Source organism: Pinus tabuliformis, chromosome 5_1 (genome assembly GCF_031772625.1).
Source record: "Pinus tabuliformis cultivar Carrire ecotype Pingquan chromosome 5_1, CPIR1, whole genome shotgun sequence".
Taxonomy (NCBI): Eukaryota; Viridiplantae; Streptophyta; class Pinopsida; order Pinales; family Pinaceae; genus Pinus; species Pinus tabuliformis.
Window position 1 is genome coordinate 230,033,588 of NC_142305.1, and position 21,166 is coordinate 230,054,753.

A 21,166-nucleotide genomic window follows, 5' to 3' on the forward strand; every position below is an offset into this window, starting at 1 on the left:
ATCAATATTTGAAGAATTATTCAAAGTATAAATAAGGAAGATATATTGAAAAGAATTTGATAATACTGATTCACCCCCCTCTCAGTATTATTTCCAACATTTTGTATCGCAAAGATTTGATTATTCACTATGCTTAATAGATATTGAATTAATATGGATTTAGGTTAGTTTAATTATTAATAATTTATTATTATTGTTATTACAACCACATTAAAAATATTAATGTGGATAATATAGCCGAAGACTTCATAAATATAACCAAGAAGAATGTCTTACTAATGCACACATTTACATGATTAACCATGTATAAAAAGATTATGGGTCCACTTTAACTTAAAGACAAAAAAAAATTATAAATGAATGTTATAAATTATAAATGAATGCTATAAATAATAATAAGGAACTTGTCATGGAGGAACTTATTGGAATAATCTCAAATCTAATTTGGTGAGTGGGGAGCCACATGACACAAATCTAATTTTTTAAATTTATTAAAAGTAATGGACCATTTTGCTAAATAAAATTTGCTTATATATAAATGAATGTTATAAATAATAATGAGGAACGTATGATGGAGGAACTTATTAGAATCGGAATAATCTCAAATCCCTTGGAAATTGGTGGGCGGGAGCCACCTGGCATGAATCTAATTTCTTTAATTATTAAAAGTCAATGCAACCTAACAAACTCTTTAATACACTACAAGGTTAAGATGTTCCCTTGACAATCAATCTAGGCCTTAATTAAAAAACTAAAAAAAAAGCAACAAATCCTCATCCACCTTAAGTTGAAATAAGAAGCCTTCGACAATTATTATTATTATTAGTAATTTTATTTTTATGTAATTTAACCAACTCAAAATGTTTTAATTAGTAATCATAATAATTTTTTATTTTTAATTTTTTTAATGTGATTTGATCGAGTTAAATTGTGTAGATAACATAACATAACAATAATATACAAGGACATTACAACATCTCTTACATACTAGGCTGGAGAGTGCATCTCGTATTGAATGATAATCATAATAATTAAATAATAAAAGGCTCAAATTTATATCATGTTAAAGAAGGATATAAAAAATTGTTGGAGACAAATGATATCTCATTTCAAAATATAAATTGGGAAACTTGCTTTAAAAAATATAATTGTATTAGTGTTTCGAATTATGATATGAGAATCAATTATATTTGGAGGCTATATATATTCTAAATATTGTAATATATGAAAAAAAATCAGGATTAAAGTGAAAATGAATATCAGTTTTAGATAACCCGATGAGGGTGGATGATCATGGTTTGATCAACGCGACCTGGCGCAGATAGGACCCATGCATATGACAAAAGGTGCACGTAGGGAAGACAGCCATGACATTTGGCGTCAGATGCATAAAAGTCTCGAGAAGGAAGGAAGTGCGTATAAACATTGAGCGATAGTTTGGCTACACTGTTTGTGGTCTCAGGGTATGGGCAATAGTGTGGGTGGCAAAAACAACGTAGATTATGCACAGGATGCCAACATGTGCATGCTCACCCGACTAGTGAATTTGGTCTATGTCATTGTAGTTGGTCGATGGAGATCGCAAAGTGGCCCTGTTGGGAAGCCCAATTGCACTATTTGGGATCATGAGGCAAGTGTTTGCATTGCTTTTGGTCCGCGTTGGCAGGGGACAATGTCTTGCTGGTCAAGTTTGTGGGGAATTGTCGACGGATAGACGTTGGCACTCTCAGTGGGGTTTTGGTAAGATTTTTCTTGTGGGTCTCTGTTTGTAATCGTTTTAACTCCACTCCAATTTTGGGAGTGCATTAATCAAGTCTTTTCTTTAGTATCCATCGGGGGCGGGGTTGTGTTTTGGGATAGAACCAAGCAAGGGAAGTATTGGTGTTGGAACCCTGGGTGCCGAGAGGTGGGGGTCTAACAATTGGTTGGCTGGTGGAGAGATCCCCTCTAGTTGTTTGTGTCAATGTTGCCCCAAAAGGGTGTTGGTCGAGTCGACAATTTGTGTGTATGGCTTGGGATCTTGTGTGGGTTGGAATTGTCATTCCTCTAATTGTGTGTCTTGGCTACAAGGTGTGTTGGAGTGGGCCTCGAGCTCGATCGGCACTCTCAGTGGGGTTTTGGTAAGATTTTTCTTGTGGGTCTCTGTTTGTAATCGTTTTAACTCCACTCCAATTTTGGGAGTGCATTAATCAAGTCTTTTCTTTAGTATCCATCGGGGGCGGGGTTGTGTTTTGGGATAGAACCAAGCAAGGGAAGTATTAGTGTTGGAACCCTGGGTGCCGAGAGGTGGGGGTAAATTAGTTGGCTGGTGGAGAGATCCCCTCTAGTTGTTTGTGTCAATGTTGCCCCAAAAGGGTGTTGGTCGAGTCGACAATTTGTGTGTATGGCTTGGGATCTTGTGTGGGTTGGAATTGTCATTCCTCTAATTGTGTGTCTTGGCTACAAGGTGTGTTGGAGTGGGCCTCGAGCTCGATCTAGAATTGGCATCTTTTACTGGTGGTATGTCGCCCCTATAGAAATGATTAAGCAGCGGGGTCGGGCCTGGAGAGAGTTGGGGCCTCGCGGCCAGCCGACGAGCCATGATGGTCAGGCGTGTTGAAAAGTGTGCAACAAGAAATGCTAAATTTATAAAGTGCTAAAAATAGAACTTCTAAAAATAGCAGTTTGGCCAATGAGCATTTTGGCCACCTTGGATGAGAGGTGAAACTGCTAAAAATAGCATCTTCTAAAAATAGCATTTCTAGGTCCCTTCCTATTTATAGCAGTTTCTGGTCTATCTATAGGAAGTAAATTCAAATTTGGTCTTACCAGCAGTTTGGAAAATTAATTAATTAATTCTCCATGAGTTAATTAGTTAAGGAAACACAAACTTGAAGTCTTTGTGAGAACATGCAATTATTTCTCCACTAATTGGGGAATGTGTCCTTGATTTGCTCCACTGATTGAGGAATTAAGGATGAGTTCTATATTGAGAGGATCAGTTGACTTAGTTTAACTTAGTCAAGTTCAGTTAGATTAATTTAACAAGTTGTTAAATTAATGAGATATAGTTTGTTGATGCTTGCATGCATGTGACAACTATTATTTTCAGATAACTGTGTATTCACTCATGGATAATTGATGCATGTCAGTTCAAACAGAGACCCAGTTGAGATCAGAGAAGGGACAGTGTACTATCAGTTGGATGAATATTTTTCCTATAAAGGAAGCTCATCCATGATGAGGATTTATCTCCTTCAAGTTTGTGCAGTTAGATCAGAGGTTAGTGAGTGTGTGAAGAGGCCAATTCACACAAGTGGCAGCACTGGACCCCAAGGAAACTGCACAAGGAAATAGGAGGCTTGGAGGGCAGAGGAGAAGGTTTGTGAGAAGCCTTTGACTGTCTATGAGCAGCAGAGGGATTGTACTGAGAGCTGGATAGCTTCTGAGCTAAGGCTTTGTGTAATTCGGACTATATTTCCACTTGTATGATAATACAGAGATGGGTTTTTAGGCAGGTGCTTTCCCCAAGTAAATTCTTCTATGTTATGTGTGATTGATTCCTTCTTATCAGTTATATGTGTTCTTATTAATATTGCTCATGGTTGATTAAGCTTCCGCTAAATTGTTTGTAGAAGTAGATCAAGTGTTTTGCTTTAGTACATTGCATTACCAGGTTGATCTACAGGTGGGAAATTTCTACATGGTATTAGAGTTGACTGATTTGTAGAAAAATTCTACAAAATTCTACATGGTATCAGAGCACAGGTGATCAAGGAAGAACAGTATACTGAGAGGAGATTTCAAAGTTTTGAGTTTTGGGCCGAGAGTTTGCAGAGAAGATCTGAAAATTTCTATACAAAATTTTCAGAAACAAATAGCAAATTTGGATTCCTTGTGGAAAAATACCCAAATTCAAAAAAAAATCAGCTGAATCGGAGTTCAGATGAGGGAGATATCGCTGATTTAAAATCAGCTCTTTTTCTAGAAAATTTCGTGACGGCGGGAAATATGAAATAGATTGGTGTGCTAGCCAAGAACCTGTATGCACTTGAGGTACAAGATGCATGCAAAGCCTTGAGGATCAAGGCAAAGGTTAGATACTTGGTGGTTGAGAGGGAGAGTAAATTACCTCTCAACATGCAGCCACAGAAGAAGTCTCAGACGATTGTGGAGGAGCCACGATTGGTGCAGCAGCTTTAGGAGGTTGTGGAGCAGCCACAATAGGGGAAGCTGAGTGGAGATCGAGTAGAGACATCTACTCATGCAGAGACCTCCAGTAGGGGGGAACTTCGAGCCAGGTGGGCTGAGGGATCACATGCAGCCATACCTCCAGGTAGGAGGTGGGGCGATGTAGAGTGATCGTCCCAAGGATGAGGGGCAGGATCCTTGAGGTACCCAACCTCTTGGATGAGACCTTGCTACGGGAGCCTCGATGTGGAGTAGCAGGAACTAACTGATTGGGTAGAGACATATGCGGATGGAGCAGCAGAGAGAGCTACAGTGCAGGGAATCCCAAGACAGCACAGAGCATGCAAGCTGCAGCAATGTGAGAGGCACAAGTGTGTTGCACAGTGCAGGGTAGCACAGAGAAGGGTGCAACGGTGCGAGATGCATGGAGGAGTTTTTGTTCTGAGTGTTGTTGGAGCAACCGCCCCTGGTAGATGTGTTGCATGCAGAACATTCCAGAGTTACAAGATCGGGTTCGAGAGGAAGCCTTTCTTGTTGAGAGGGAGTGTTGAAAAGTGTGCCACAAGAAATGCTAAATTTAGAAAGTGCTAAAAATAGAACTGCTAAAAATAGCACTTCTAAATATAGCAATTTGGCCAATGAGCATTTTGGCCACCTTGGGTGAGAGGTGAAACTACTAAAAATAGCATTTCTGGGTCCCTTCCTATTTATAGCAGTTCCTGGTCTATCTATAGGAAGTAAATTGGAATTTGGTCTTACCAGAAGTTTAGAAAATTAATTAATTAATTCTCCATGAGTTAATTAGTTAAGGAAACGCAAACTTGAAGTCTTTGTGAGAACATGCAATTATTTCTCCACTAATTGGGGAATGTGTCCTTGATTTGCTCCACTGATTGAGGAATTAAGGATGAGTTCTATATTGAGAGGATCAGTTGACTTAGTTTTACTTAGTCAAGTTCAGTTATATTAATTTAACAAGTTGTTAGATTAATGAGATATAGTTTTTTGATGCTTGCATGCATGTGACAACTATTATTTTCAGATAACTGTGTATTCACTCATGGATAACTGATGCATGTCAATTCAGATAGAGACCCAGTTGAGATCAGAGAAGGGACAGTGTATTATCAGTTGGATGAATATTTTTCCTATAAAAGAAGCTCATCCATGATGAGGATTTATCTCCTTCAAGTTTGTGCAGTTAGATCAAAGGTTAGTGAGTGTGTGAAGAGGCCAATTCACATAGGTGGCAGCACTAGACCCCAAGGAAACTGCACAAGGAAATAGGAGGCTTGGAGGGCAGAGGAGAAGGTTTGTGAGAAGCCTTTGATTGTCTATGAGCAGCAGAGGGATTATACTAAGAGCTGGATAGCTTTCGAGCTAAGGCTTTGTGTAATCCAGACTATATTTCCACTTGTATGATAATACAGAGATGGGGTTTTAGGCAAGTGCTTTCCCCGGGTAAATTCTTCTGTGTTATGTGTGATTGATTCCTTCTTATCAGTTATATGTGTTCTTATTGATATTTCTTATGGTTGATTAAACTTCCGCTAAATTGTTTGTAGAAGTAGATCAAGTGTTTTGCTTTAGTACATTGCATTACCAGGTTGATCTACAGGTGGGATATTTCTACATGGTATCAGAGCTGACTGATTTGTAGAAAAAATTATACAAAATTCTACAAGGCGAGAGTAGTAGATGATGATGGGGGTGTGGGCGCTGAGTTGAAGGGGGAATTGGCTCATAATTGGGTCCCTTCTTTTAGTCGTGTAGACCATCCACCATCCATGGAGTCCTTGGACCTTCAGATGCGGAACATAATGACAGTGTTGGAGGATATGCGACAACAAGGACACAATGACTATAACAAAGTCATCGCGTTTATGAATGACCTGCAACAGAACCAATGGGATATGCTTGATTGCTTGGCATCTATGAAAAGGAGTCAGAGGCACACCAATGACCACCTAGATGAGATGGAGGCGCATCTAGCTCACCTAGAATTTCATGTCCATGGGGATCCTAGACCTTCGGTTGCTCCTGGTGTTGGAAATTCACCCGATTTCCCTCATGTGTTGTGATGGTTGTTGGTTGTCTTCTCATTCTCTCTATTTTATGGGCTTTCTGGTCTTTTTGTTTTCGGTTACTATGTAAAGCTTGACAGTTTATCCTTAGTTTTTGCATTTCTCTCTTGGCCAACAAATCGGTCAAAGTGAGGCCGAGAGAGCAGGGGACTTCATGTTTATCCACTGTAAACTTTTGAAAAACTAATAGAAAAAATGAATGGTTAATGAATGCATGAGCTAATAGATGTTATTTCAACTATTATGAGAGGGAATTATACCTTCTTAATGATTCTCAGATAAGTATCAAACCCCCATGTTTAAATATGCATTCATGACCTATAGATTTCATGTTCTCCATGTGTTTGATGAAATGTTTGTCATGGTTAGTCCTGGTTAGATCAAGTTCTTAACTAAGTTTTGCATGAATGGATTTTTCCTTGTGTCATTCATCATTCTGGAAAGTCTCATCAAGTTCTGGGCAGTGGTCTGGAGACCAGCCCTGAAAAAGTGGCTCAGATCCTAGGGTCGCATGCCCAAAACTGGGAAATATGGACTATAGTCGCTAGGAGGTAGGGTTATCGATGCGACTAGAGGGTCATAGCCGTTGGATTTCCTTGTTATGCAAGTGATTGGGAGTCCATATCACTAAAAAGGCAAGTTAGCTCAGGGTTTGGGCACCTGGAGTGGGTATTAAACTCCTATGGGTCCTGTAGTTCCTAACGAAAGTCAATAAGGTTTTGTCTTGTCGACTCCATTTCCTTAATGTGATATAGGAGGTTGATTCATGTCATAGTATCTCTTCCTCTCATGTTTACCCCAGTGGACTGGTGAATTGGGTAAGTGTGGGAGGAGGTGGTTATAGAATGGTATCAAAGCTCCCAGGTTCAACACTTAAACTGGATGTGCGGAATGTGTTTGTCATGCATGCATGGAAATGTCTATATGTTTGTTATGCATGTATTGTTATGGTTATGATTGTCATGCATGAGGTCATAGTATGCAGTTGGTGTTGTCACGCATGATGTCGACATATTGATATGATTATGTATATATACATGTATCATGCTAGTCTGGATTGATCTTGCAGACGAGATAGCCTCCCATGAACTTCACTGAGGTATGTTGATTTTGTTTGTATTTGGTTTATCTGACATGGTATGTTTGCAATAAGTAGAGGATCAAAGATGACTAGCATAATGGTGGACTACAATTCACATGATTCTCCCTACATATCAGATGAGCAACATGGTGATGAGTACTCCCATGACATGGCATACACATTGAGAAGTTTGAAAGAAGAGATTAGGAGTTGTAAGGTGGATAATGACATAATAATTCAATCACAGGAAAGGCTTGCTATGGCATAATAGAAACAAGCATAGGTTCATGCAGTGATTCTTTAGAGTCTATCATATTTGCAGAGACATAAACTACTTAGGATCAGTCATGGACAGGAGGAAAGGACTAATGGGGCATATGGAAATAGGTCTCAGTCGGGATACAGGTTTGACAGGGATGATACAGTCAAAGATGGTGGGTTCCTGAATACACCTGACAGGAGGGGTAATGACCGTGGGTTCTGTTCTAGTTTTGGCTCAAAGAGACAACATCATCATCACCGTCACCATCCATATAGGAGGAGTGATGAGAAATACTTGCCATAGTAGTTTAAGAAAGCAAAGCCTCCTAAATTTGATGGAGAAATGAAGAAGTCATAGGATGTACAAGCACGGTTTCTTGGGATGAATAAGTTTTTCCAGTTGCATGATTACTCATAGAACATGAAAGTCAGGATAACTACCTTCAGTCTTAAAGGGAAAGTGGAAATCTGGTGGGAAGATGTTAATAATGTTAGAAGTATTCAGGAAGAGGAGTTGATACTATGATGAGAGGGAAAAGTAATTCTATGAGCTAAAGATGGGATCTATGACTGATGAGGAGTATACTAGCAGATTCTTGGAGTTGTTGAGGTATATGCCTTATCTTAAGGAGGAGAAAGAAAAAATTCATATATTAATTAGTGGGTTTTTGGTGTCATTCAAAGGCAAGATTGAGTTTGATGATCCTAGATCATTGGAAGAATCCATCAAAAATTTGAAACATTGTTATGAGCAATTGAAGCACAAGACCGTGTCTAAGAAGGATTGGGAAGTTAATGATAAGCGTAAAGGAAAGTGGGTTAAGAAGAGAGGAAAACCAAATGATACAAATGACAAGGAGAATGCAACACCACATAAGAAGTTCAATACAACTAACAAAGAACAGGGATTTCAGTCTGTTAGCCTCCTGCTGCAGCAGGTATTCATCTTTCATGATTGACATTTTTACATGCCAAATATGTCATACTTTGCAAGCCGCAGTGTTCCATATTTCCACAAAAAGCAATGAAAGTGTGCTGGTCCAAATGCCACTGCTGTATTCCATTTTTGATGAGTTTTTCAGTTAAGGGAAGGCCAAACAGCTAAATCCTGGCCTCCCTAGGTTTCAATTTCCTGTTTTAAAATATAGAGAATGATATCTGTCCAAACAGTTCAATCTTGGCAGATTTGTAGATAGGTAGAGAATCGAAGGGACCCAACTGTTTAATCTGGGCCCTGGCAGAAATAAGTGTAGATTTAGATAGGAAATGTTCAAAAGAAAATTGTAAATCTGGGTTTGCAAGCCTAAGTGCACCCAATTAAAAAGAAGAAAAAATGTTAGAAAAATAGGCTGGGTAGGTAGCTGTGTGGTTGCAGAATGATAAATTGTGATCAATTTTGTGGTACAAAGTGTTTTATCTTTTCAGATCACAGTGCAGGCAGTTTTCATGCAAAGGAGCTCAAAGGCAGATATAACTAACTCCCCCTTCTTCTAAAAAAGTCACTTATTAACTCCCCAAAGAGGTCAAGATCTGCTTGAGCCTCTTAGTCTCATCATACTCCATATCAGTTGCCTTGGTGAAGATCTGCTTCACTCAAGGATCTCAGTTCTTTACAAGTTCTTTTCCCCAAATATAGCCTAAGGTCCCTGACCTTGGCGCCTGCTTATCACCTTCATATTAACTACTAACAGTATTATATAACTCCCTATCAGTTTTCCCATCCCCCTATTTAACTATGTATATAAAACTCCCCTATGTAAATATTCCCTCCCTGGCAATATAGCCATATTTTTATAAGTCCGGGAAAAAATGGTCCATCTGGGGCTGTTTTTAGCCCATCCGAGTCATAGCAGGGATTAATCTGACACCTGGCCAGATTAATAACCTCCCCCCTAGCCCAAAAACCCCCAAAAATCCTCTAAAACCATGTTTTACCCCTTTTTCCCTAAGTCCTAAATGTAAATATCATACTCCGCGCGCAAATAACCCCCTTTTCCGCCCCTAACCCAAAGTTTTTCGCATAAAACATCAACCCCGCCACTTATTAAACCTATAACCCACTTTTCCCTAAGTCATAACCCACCCGCGCGCATATTAAAAATGGTATATTCTTCGCATATTCCCCGTCTTTTATCCCGCCATCGCCTCGCACCTACCGCCAACCGTTGGATCGCCCGCCCCACAGATCAACGGTGGGCGGGCCGCCCCATCCCCGAACTGCCCGAGCTTTAGCGTCCAGGAGATGGGCGGTATTGCCACCGTACTCCCGCCACGCGTCAGCTCCTGGGCTGTGGCGGAGGCCCCCCTCACGAAACCGCTCTCCCCCAAAGGTGGTGCACCACAATACCGCTTACCGCCTCCTGCCCGGTGACGTCACTGCATACGTCACCCCCTGCACAGTCACTGCTTACGTCACCCCCTCTGCCCAGTCACATGTCCAGTCATCTGCCTGCGTGGCCCCTTGCCACGTGTCATGCCACGTCACCGTCCGTACATGATGACGTCATGCTGACGTCATCCCGCCACGTCATCATGTTGACATCATCGCTGACGTCACCCGCCGTACAACGTCATGTCATGCTAACGTCATCAGCACTTTTTTGGCGCGAAGGGCAAAAATCACACTTCGAAGCCCTGGAATCAGATTCTGAGGCAGTTTTTGATGAGCGATTTACGCAAATCACTCATCGCTAGATTTTTTGGGCCTGAATGGGGAATCTTCAGGGAATCTTTTCATTCTGCGGCCCCAGCAAGCCCGAAAGGCGCCGAATGACCCATTTTTTCTTCGCGAAGCTTGCTGGAAGGAGCAGAAAACAGTTTTGAAAGGAACAGAGGCCGAACAACGGCCATTAATTTGTGAATGAGACCCACAGCACGCCAGAACATCATCAGTTTATTGCCAAAGAGTATCAGAGGAAGAAGGAGAGCCAAAGAGTATCAGCCGAAGATTTTTTAGGGGCTCAAAGCACCTGAACATTGATGAGCCCCCCAGAAAGTCAAAAACAAGAAGAGTAAGCCCGTCCTAGCTCTCAAAACACAGTCAGAAGCATTCAATGCCGCCGAACAGCAAGGGTGAAAAGACCAATGCACAGTTATGAGAGATGAACAACACACAGCCCACAAGACAGACATTAACTCATCTTGTTACAGCTGCCCCCAGCATAGCCCAAAGATATTTTCTGGTATTTATTTCTGGATAAGATTAGGTTAAAGTAATCAGTTTTCTGTCAGACCGTTAGGTCAGGCTGCAATAGATAAAATTTTGGATAAATCTTCCCTATATATACCACCCTCTGTATTGTTTTAAGGGTCGGTTGATTGATAGTCTTCAGTGGAGACTCGCACTGTATACCTGAAATGTTTCTGTAATCAAAGACTGCTGAAAGGCTTGGAGGAAAGACTGTCTGCTCTGTGTCTAATGGTTTTGAAGAAGTGAATTTGGAATTCTTGTGCTGCAACATGACTCAATAAGTTTTCCTACCTCTGTTTTTCCATTGATATACCGTCTAAAATAGTAGAAAGAAAGAATAGTCTAGAATTGGTTTAAACACCCTCTATGCTCATTTTCTGCTATTTCTTTATGTTTTCATCTGGGTTAGTAATGAATATGAATTCCATATGGCTCATGTTTCCCCTAATCCCTTCATCTTTGACAGTTGTCTAGGAATTCTTAATTGCTCCTAGACAGAGCTCATTCACCTTCCCCCTTTTAAGCCGAGTGAGAGATTCTTTATTGCCTCTCATTCCTTATCCCTCATTCCATCCTTTTAAGCTTTAAGTGTTGTTTCATGAGCAGCTACCTTGCTCCTTATTTCTCTTGTGACCAAGAAAACGCACCAGCAGTCCCACTCCTTGACTCCACGCCCAATGGTTTGAAACTTACCAGGCTATGCTTTGCCTCTTTACCTGAAAACATCATCCTTCCCACCAAAAACAAAACAAAAACCCCTGAACTTGATAACTAGCCTAAAATCATTTCAAACAAAGCTAAACCTAAAAGAGAGAGCCCTCTCTGATTGCAGGTTGGCTAGAACCTGCAGTCCAAAGTTGGTATGTGGTTACCTCGGCCGTATCCTTTTCCGGAGCTTAAGGACAACCTGAGTGATAACACAGTCTAAGGGGCAGAACAAGGGTGATGGAAGGAATCCTTTACAATGTTAGACTTGTGGCAAGGATCATCACAGGAGAGATTGTCCACAACATCAGGGTGACAAACCGAAAATTTACAGTGCTCAGGAGGCACAAACAGTGGGGGATGTTGGACAAAGTATTCCTCGTATTTATGCAGTGTTGGATAATAGGCAAGTGGATCACCAAACATCTATTATCGAGATGGAAAGTAAAACTTGTGATCAAGTTTTTTATACTTTGATTGACCCTGGATCTAACTATAGTTATGTCAATCCTAGTCTGGTGGATAAGTGTGGTTTGAACAAAGAAGTGCATGTAGAGTCTTGGTTAGTGTAGTTAGCTACCGATACTAAGAAAAGAGTTCATCATTGGGTAAGAGCATGCACATTTTAGTTGAATGGTATGTCTACATCAGTGCATCTAAATGTGCTTCCATTGGGATTGTACAGTATGCTCTTGGGCATGGATTGGTTGTATCTTCACAAGACTAAGGAGGATTGTTATGAAAAGGCTATTGAGTGCTTGGATGACAATGGGGAACAAATAATATTGTAGGGTAAGAAGAAGGTGACATTAGTCAGAATGGTTACATCTGTCTAGGCAAAGAGTAGTTGCAAGAAATGATGTGTATTGTTTACAATGCATGTTTCCAGTGATAAAGGTAAGGATGTTGAGGATGTTGAGCTCTTGAAGAGGTATCTGGTTTTGCAATAGTTTTAGGATGTATTCCTAGCAGATATTTCAGAGTTACCACCTCATAGGGAAGTGGACTTTTCTATTGAGTTGGTACTAGGAGCAGCACGAGCATCAAAGGCGCCATATAAGATGAGCGCTCTAGAGTTAGTGGAAGTGAAGTTGCAATTAAAGGAAATTCTTGATAAGGGATACATAAGGCCAAGTGTGTTGCCTTAGGGTGCACCAATATTGTTTGTGAAGAAGAAGGATGGTAATCTCAGGTTGTGTATGGATTACAGGAAGTTGAACAAGGTGACAATTAAGAACATGTATTTGTTGTTGAGGATTGATGATTTGTTTAAGCAGATGAAGGGAGCAACAATGTTCTTGAAGATCGACTTAAGACCAGGATACCATCAGATACGCATCAAAGAATAGGGTATCTAGAATATTTCTTTCTAGACCAAGTATGGGAATTGTGAGTTTGTTGTAGTTCCTTTTGGTATGACTAATGCTCCAACTAATTTCACATTGTTTTTTATGAATAGTGTATTATGTCCTTATCTGGACAATTTTGTGATTGTATTCATTAATGATATATTGATTTATTCTAATAATGAGGAGGAGCATGCAAAACACTTAGCAGTAGTGTTGAAATTGCTAAGAGAGCATCAGTTGTATGCCAAGCTTAGTAAATGCAACTTCTTTTAGACAAAAGTACATTATTTAGGGCATGTGGTATCCAAGGAACGAAAATCAATGGATCCAGAAAAGATAAGAGCTATCATGGAATGGGAAACTCCTAGAAATGTGGATGAGGTCATATCATTCATGGGGTTAGCAAGTTATTACAGGAGGTTCATCAGGAAATTCTCACAGATTGGATATCCTATTACATCATTGGGGAGGAAAGGAAATAAATTTGAATGGATAGAGGAATGTGCAACGAGTTTTGAGAATTTTAAGCAGTTGTTTAGGAATGCTCCAATTTTAAAGATTGAAAATCCATAAAAAGAGTTTGTGGTATGTACAGATGCTTGCAATAGAAGAATTGGTGTAAAGCCTTAAATTTAAAGTTAAAAACAGAGTATAACAATTTCTGAATTTATCAATTTGATGTTGAGTACCTACCTGGGGTTTCTGTGGTTGAAGATGTTTTTGATTTTCTCCCGCTCCCGCTACGCTCTCGTTACCAAAACGACCAAAATCTCCCTACCAAATTGATCACAACTTCAATACCCAGCTCCAAAGTATTTCAAAATTGAGGTGCTCTGGCTCTCGTGCCCAAAATTTCAAAGAAAACTAAGCTCAGGCTTCCTTCTAACAGTCACATAAAATTTCCTCCTTCCTGTAATTTCCCTTTTCTCTGTAATTCTTCCTCTCTTTCAAAAACCCCTTCCTCCCCTCGGTCTCCAAGTGCTCAGATTAATACTTGTCCTCAGACAGTTGCTGCCTTCTTCCACCGCCCTCCTCTGATTTTCTGCCTTAGTCATATCTTTTACGTGTTACCTCAGGGTGAGGTACTTTAATATATAAAGGTCAATAAGTTTAATTTTAATTTTAATATTTATTCTTTTTAATATTTAAACACAATGTAATTTGGTACTTGACTTTATTTTATAATAAATGAATGATTATCCATAATACATATAATTATATTAAGTGTTTGATATTTTAAAAATGAATATTTAATGTTTAAAATGAATATTAATATAAAAAGTGAGTATTTTCACATATTTACATTAAGGGGATTGAAAGAATTAATTTTATTTAATAACCTTATAATTATGAAATATTTAATATTTATCTTTCGAGAGTGTCAAATTTTTAGGTAATACTTCCCTTCTTAAATAATTTAGGTATTTGACATCTTTCATATTTATTTGATAAGTATACTAGTGCAAGGCATGCGACGTATGCATATGTAGCTATCATATGCATACATTGTACACATGCTAATACCCTTTTGCCTATAAACCAAAATGGGTCATTGCAATTGGTGGGGTTCTGATGCAGAAAGGATAGGAAGTGTGCTACGAATCGAGGAAAATGAATGATGACGAGAAGAATTATGTGACGCATGATCTCAAGTTGGCAACAATCACATTGAAGATTCAGAAACACTATATTCTTGGCAGGAGGTTCATCGTGATGAGTGATCACAACGAATTGAGATACTTATTTGACCAACCTAATGAATTCCAGGCAAGCTAGATGGTTGGTCACGATCAGTGAGTTTGACTTCGATATCAGGTACATTGAGGGAAAAGAGAATAGGGTTGCAGATGCTCCTAGCAGAAGAGTACAAGTAAATCACATAACAACTATGAGTTCATATGCGATAGATTTATGGGATCGGATATTGCAGGCGGGACAGTAGGATGACAAGTACTAGCAACTTAAGCACAAGTTACAACAACAGGGTACATGTGAACAATATGTGGACTATCATCTCACTACAGATAGTCTGGTCATATTTAGGGACAAGATCTATGTGCTAGACAATAGCGAGCTCTAGAAGCTTATCTTGCCGGAATTTCATGTCAAGTTGTATTCAAGTCACCCGGAATATCATAAGACATTAACATCGGTTAAGAAGTTCTATTATTGGTTGAATATGAAAAAAGAGGTGGAAGAGTTTATTGCAATATGTTTGGATTGTCAACAGGTAAAAGCATAGTGTAAGCATCCAAGTGGATTACTGCAGCCCATTTCAATTCCAGAGTGGAAATGGGAGGTCATTTCCACGGACTTCATTAAAGTTTTGTTGAGGACATCTAGACGACTTGATTCTATTATGGTTATGGTTGATAGGTTGACTAAGGTAGTTCACTTCATAGCGGTTAAGTCTACTTATTCAACTAATGAGGTAGTACAGGTATTCATTAGGGAGTTAATGTGGTTACATGGTATTCCTAGGAAGATTGTGTCAGACATAGATCCCAAGTTCATAGATGCCAAGTTCACTTCTAGATTTTGGAAAGAGTTATTTTTCAGGTTTGGAGACAGAGTTGGCCTTTAGTGAAACTTATCATTTGCAGATAGATGGACAGAGAGACAGGGTCAAAAGGATTTTGGAGGACATATTGAGAATGTATGTTATGCATCAATAGTGAAAGTAGAAAGAGTATCTTCCACAGGTGGAGTTTGTGTATAATAATGGGTATGAGGAATTTTTGAAAATGAGTTTGTTTGAAGCACTTTATGGGCAGAGTTGTAATACTCCTCTCATTTGGAGTGATCCAGTGAACTAGGTATTGATTGGACCGAACATGTTGGCAGAGATGGAACAGGAAATGCAAGTAATAAAGACGAATCTAAAGGTGACATAGGATAGACATAAGAGCTATGCATATCAACAAATGGTGTTTTAAGTAGTTTCATGTTGGGGAACATGTGTACTTATGCATCAACCCCAAGAAGAGATCCTTGAGGATTGGATCATGTGTCAAGTTGGCACCTCGGTATTGCAGGCCTTTCAAGATTCTTGAGAGGATTGGACTAGTAGCTTACCAACTTGCACTACCTCTGCCAGTGAAAGTCCATGATGTTTTCAATGTGTCATTGATTAAGAAGGATGTGAAAGATGTTGATCATGTGATTGATTGGTATGTATTGCAGGTGGAACCATAAGGATAATTCAAGTCAAAACCTCAGTGCATTTTGAATCGAAATATGCTCATGCTCTGGAATCAAGCAGCCAAGCAAGTTAAAGTGCAGTGGAAGCAATTTGGGCCCAATGAAGTTACATGGGAGATGGTTGATCAGATGTGGGATATGTATCCTTCTCTATTTGTTGGTTGAGCGAATGTCTTTTGGTATATGTTTTGATGTTTTGTTTTAGTTATGTCTATATATGCATATGTTGTAAATACAACATCGCGCTGTGTTATATAGCTCCAATAAGTTGTATGGTGTTCATGATATGTTGGTTATGTTTTAGCATATCGATATGTTGTAAATGTTGTATCGAACTATGTTATAAAGCTCCATAGGAAACATGTGTTTGTTTCTTTATAAGTGTCGTTGAACACTGAGGACGGCGTTCCCCAAAGGGGAGGGGTTTGCAACAACCCCTGGTTGATTTCCCATGTAAATAAATAAAATAATAACCAAGTTCATAAGACATGTTCCAAGTTAAATATTGGTAAAAACAAGTGATGGGGACATTTGAGAACTTTTGAGGTCTAAAATGGGCCTCCTAAGAAAAATATACAACCAAAATAAACTTTATAAGAACTAATAGGATTCAAGATGATGGTGTCAACCATGGGGGATGATACACCATTTTTTAGGTAAAAAAGTAAAAAGATTAAAAATAGAAATAAAACTACTTTTTCAACTTGTATTCCCAACTTGTCTCCCTAAGGTTTTACTCAAATTTCAAGCGGGAGTACTCGTTGGATGCAAAATTTGATTCCTCATCCAATGAGTACCAATGTTGCATACTTTTGATGGACCTTGCTACATGAAAAATGATAAATACATGAAAAACGTTATTGCAATCACATTTTTTCATGTATTTCTCATTTTTCGTATAGAAAGGTCTATCGAAAGTATAAAACATGGGTATTCCTTGGATGAGGAATCAAATTATACATCCAACAAGTGTTCCCGCTTGAAATTTGAGTAAACCCACAGGGAGATAAGTTGAAAAAGTAGCTTTTCTATTTTCCCTCTAAAATTTAATGATGTGATCTAATCTTATTTTATTATTTCCATTATTATTTTATAATTTTCTGAGGAGGCCCATTTTAGACCTCAAAATTCCCCTAATATCACTTGTGATTAATTTATGGCTATGAAAATTGACAAAGGCAAAGGGGCATTAATTAGAAGTTATTTATGAAAATAAAGGGAAATAGGAGAAAAGGAAGGTGAAAGATCACAAAATTGCATGTGAAGAAAATTCAAGGAAAAAATAGAGGAAAATGAAGAAAATAAAGGCCTCAATGATAAAAAGGTTTTTGAGGATCAGTTCACAGCTTTTTTCAGTTTAGTTTTGGAGCGCTCTCTCTCATCTCTCTCTCATACTCTTGCACACTTAGAGCATTCTTGGAGCATGCTTGGAGCACTCTACTTTTCATTGGATCCAGAAAAGAAGTTAAAGGAAAAGCATGAAAGTGCAAGGGGATAGTGGGATCAACAACTACAATGGGATTTCCTTGTAGGTATCAAGTTGCATGTATGATTTCCTTGCTAGTTTTGGCATGTATGGTATATGCATGTGATTATTTGGTTATTATCTACCATTGGCATGGAGGATTGCCTAAAGTGAAAGTGGTTTGTTTAGCCTTGCCATTTCCCGGATAACCATGGTGTTGTAGGTTTTCCACTTGATTGTTTTCTGATTGGTGCTCATGTTCCTTATGGATGTGGGTTGAGTTACTAGTTCCTGGAGCCTTGGTTGGACAAACACTCTTGAAGCCCTGGAACAACTTGGGTTGAGTTACTAGTCCTGGAGCCGGGTTGGAACAAATGCTCTGGAGCCCTGGAAAACTTGGGTAGGGACCGATCTAGTGATGGTTATTGATGTCTGATCGTGAGGTGGAATCAATGGTTGAGGGTTGAGGTGATTTGGCCTATGGAAACCCTGGTTTGGTTTTACTTGGTTTATTCCATTAGATCCCACATTCATGTTTGGAATATGGCACGGGGGTGATTGGATGAAAGAGATATTTGGTTCAGGCCAATATATGGTTGGGTGGTACGTGGAAGTCCCTGACTTGGTTGGATTTGCATATATTAATAAGAGCTCTTTTCCTCTTGTATTTTCATGAGCAATTGTACTTGTTATTATGTGGCTTTGATAGTTGGTTATCATGATGTACATGTTGTTCATTTATTGGTTATATGTTGGTTATAAGATGTATATTGGCTATGGCTCTTGATGTGTTTTGATTTGTTCATGAACGGTTAATGAATGCATGAGCTAATAGATTTTATTGCGGCTATTATAAGAGGGCATTAGACCTTATTGACAATTCTCAGATAAGTATCATACCCCCATGTTTAAATATGCATTCATGACCTGTAGATTACATGTTCGCCATGTGTTTGATGAACTGTTTGTCATGGTTAGGCCTGGTTAGGTCAAGCTATTGACTAAGTTTTTCATTAATGGATTTTTCTGTGTGTCATTCATCATTTTAGAAAGTCTCATCAAGTTATGGGCAGTGGTCTAGAGGCTAGCCCTGAAAAAGTAGTTCAGATCTCGGGGTTGCATGCTCAAAACTGGGAAATCTAGACTGCATTCACTGGGAGGAGGGTTTATCCATGCGAATGGAGGGTCACAGTCGCTAGCTTGCCTTATTATGCAAGTGATTGGGAGTCCAGATCACTAAAAGGGCAAGTTGGCTCAGGGTTTGGGCACCTAGAGTGGTTGTTTAGCTCCTATGAGTCCCGTAGTTCCTGAGGAAGGTCATTAAGGTTTCATCTTGTTGACTCCATTTCCTTAATGTGATTTAGGGGGTTGAGTCATGTCATAGTATCTCTTCCTCTCATGTTTACCCTAGTGGACTAGTGAACTTGGGTAAGTATGGGAGGAGGTGGTTAAATTATCCTCCCTATAATATTCATGGAATATTTTTAATAGTAGTCAAAATAGAATATTGAGATCTATCTTAAAGATAAATATCTCCTTTTTACTTTTCAATTTAATTATAAAAAATATCAGGCTAAGAGATAACTCCACAATGCGAATTGTGTTTTTTCATTAAGATTTCTCATGGATATATACATGGATGGAGAGACTCTTGGGCTTCACCTCCCAGTGTCTCTTCATATTCTTAATCTCCATATTTTATATTTACATTATTTACATGAATTTCCTAATCCCAAAGATTAGGTGTCAACATTCCCCCCCCTAATCTGAAGGGATGTTGGTGAGTCCAAACATCATTCTGAATCTTTCGAATTTTTCTCTTCCAAGCACTTTGGTGAAGATTTCTGCAATCTACTCATTTGTGGAACAATGGCGTAGATGGATTTTCTTGGCCTTAACATGATGTCGAATCGGATGGTATTTTGTATTGATTTGTTTTGTTCGATCATGGAACTTTGGGTTCTTGGCCAACTTTATTGCAGAAGTGTTCTCAATCATGAGAGGAGTTGAATGCATTTGTTTCTCCTGCAAATATTCCAAAATTTTCCCAAGCCACATAATTTCCTTTGTTGCTTCAACTACTGCCACATATTTTGCCTTAGTTGTGGAATACGTTGGAACTGATTATTTGCGTGATCTCGAGGAGACAATTCATGATCCAAGATTCATAGCATAATCTGAATTAGATACCTTGTTTCTTTATCTTTGAATTCTGAATCAGAGTATCCAATCAAGCTGAAGTCACCCACCTGCGTATACTTGAGTCCAAATCCTTGAGTTCCCTTCAAGTACTTTAAAACTCTTTCTGCAGTAGACCAATGTCCCTCACAAGGCTTTTGCATAAACCTAGAGAGGATTCCAACAACAAATGAAATGTTTGGTCTAGTAGTAGTTAGGTAGTTGAGACTTCCTATAAGAGGTCAATACTTTGTTGCATCTTCAATTTTTTTTTCCTTCAATGGATGTGAGCTTCAAGTTCTGTTCCATTGCAGTGGTCAAAGGATTGCACTTAGCCATGCCAAATTTGTTCAATAGATATCTAATGTACTTCTTCTGAGACACGAATATAAACTTCAGATGTTGAGTTACTTCAATATCAAGATAGTAGTGAACATATCCAAAGTCAGTCATTTCAAAACCTTTCCTCAATTCCTTCTTTATGGATGCAATGTATCTCTCATTGTTCCCTGACATCAAAAGATGATCTACATACACCACAAGATATACAACTGTTTTGCCAACTTTCTTGACAAACAAAGTTGCATCATCAAGATCATAATGTTTGAAGTTGAGTTTCAGAAGATGCTCGATTAACTTTGCATACTAGGCTCGCTATGCTTTCTTGAGGCCATACACGGATTTCACAAGCTTGCATACTTTGTGTTCTTGGCCCTTCACAACAAATCCTTCTAGCTGAGACATAAAAACATTCTCTTTCAGGTCTTCATTCAAGAAAGTAGTTTTTATATCCATTTGATGGACTTTCCAACCGTTCTGAGCTTTTAAGGAAAAGAGTGTCTAGATGATAGCCCATTTTTATTGTGGGGGTAAAAGTATCCTCATAATTGACCCCTTCCTTCTGTACAAACCTTTTGCCACAATCTTGGCTTTGTGCTTGTCAAGTGAGCCATCCTCTTTATACTTGTTCTTGTAGACTCACTTGCAACCAATTAGTTTGGTTCCCAATGGAGGATCAACCAACTTCCAAGTGTCATTCTTTATCAAGGCATCATATCTTTTCTACATCATATTGTGTCTACGGCTTAAGACATTAGACTCCCACCTGATGGACATTGAACCATTCCCCTCGAATTGTGCATTGTGCAAGGCCTTCGAACCCTCTTATCTACAGGTTAGCACACAGGTCACTATTAACAACTCGTGGAGGACTAAAAAGACTCACACCTTTTGACATTTTGGATGACATTAACATAACAGACAATGTTCTCAATAGACAAACAAGGAACTTTGCAAATGTTACCAAACCTTCAGATAGCATAACCATTCATGATTTCCATGTATATTTAGAGTTATATCGAAACATTAAACACATTCTACCTCAACATACCATAAACAACAAGAGACATTTAGACATTAAGTAAAATGTTAGGGGAAACAGAACCATCCATTCTATTATGTCAACATATATAAAGAGAGGCG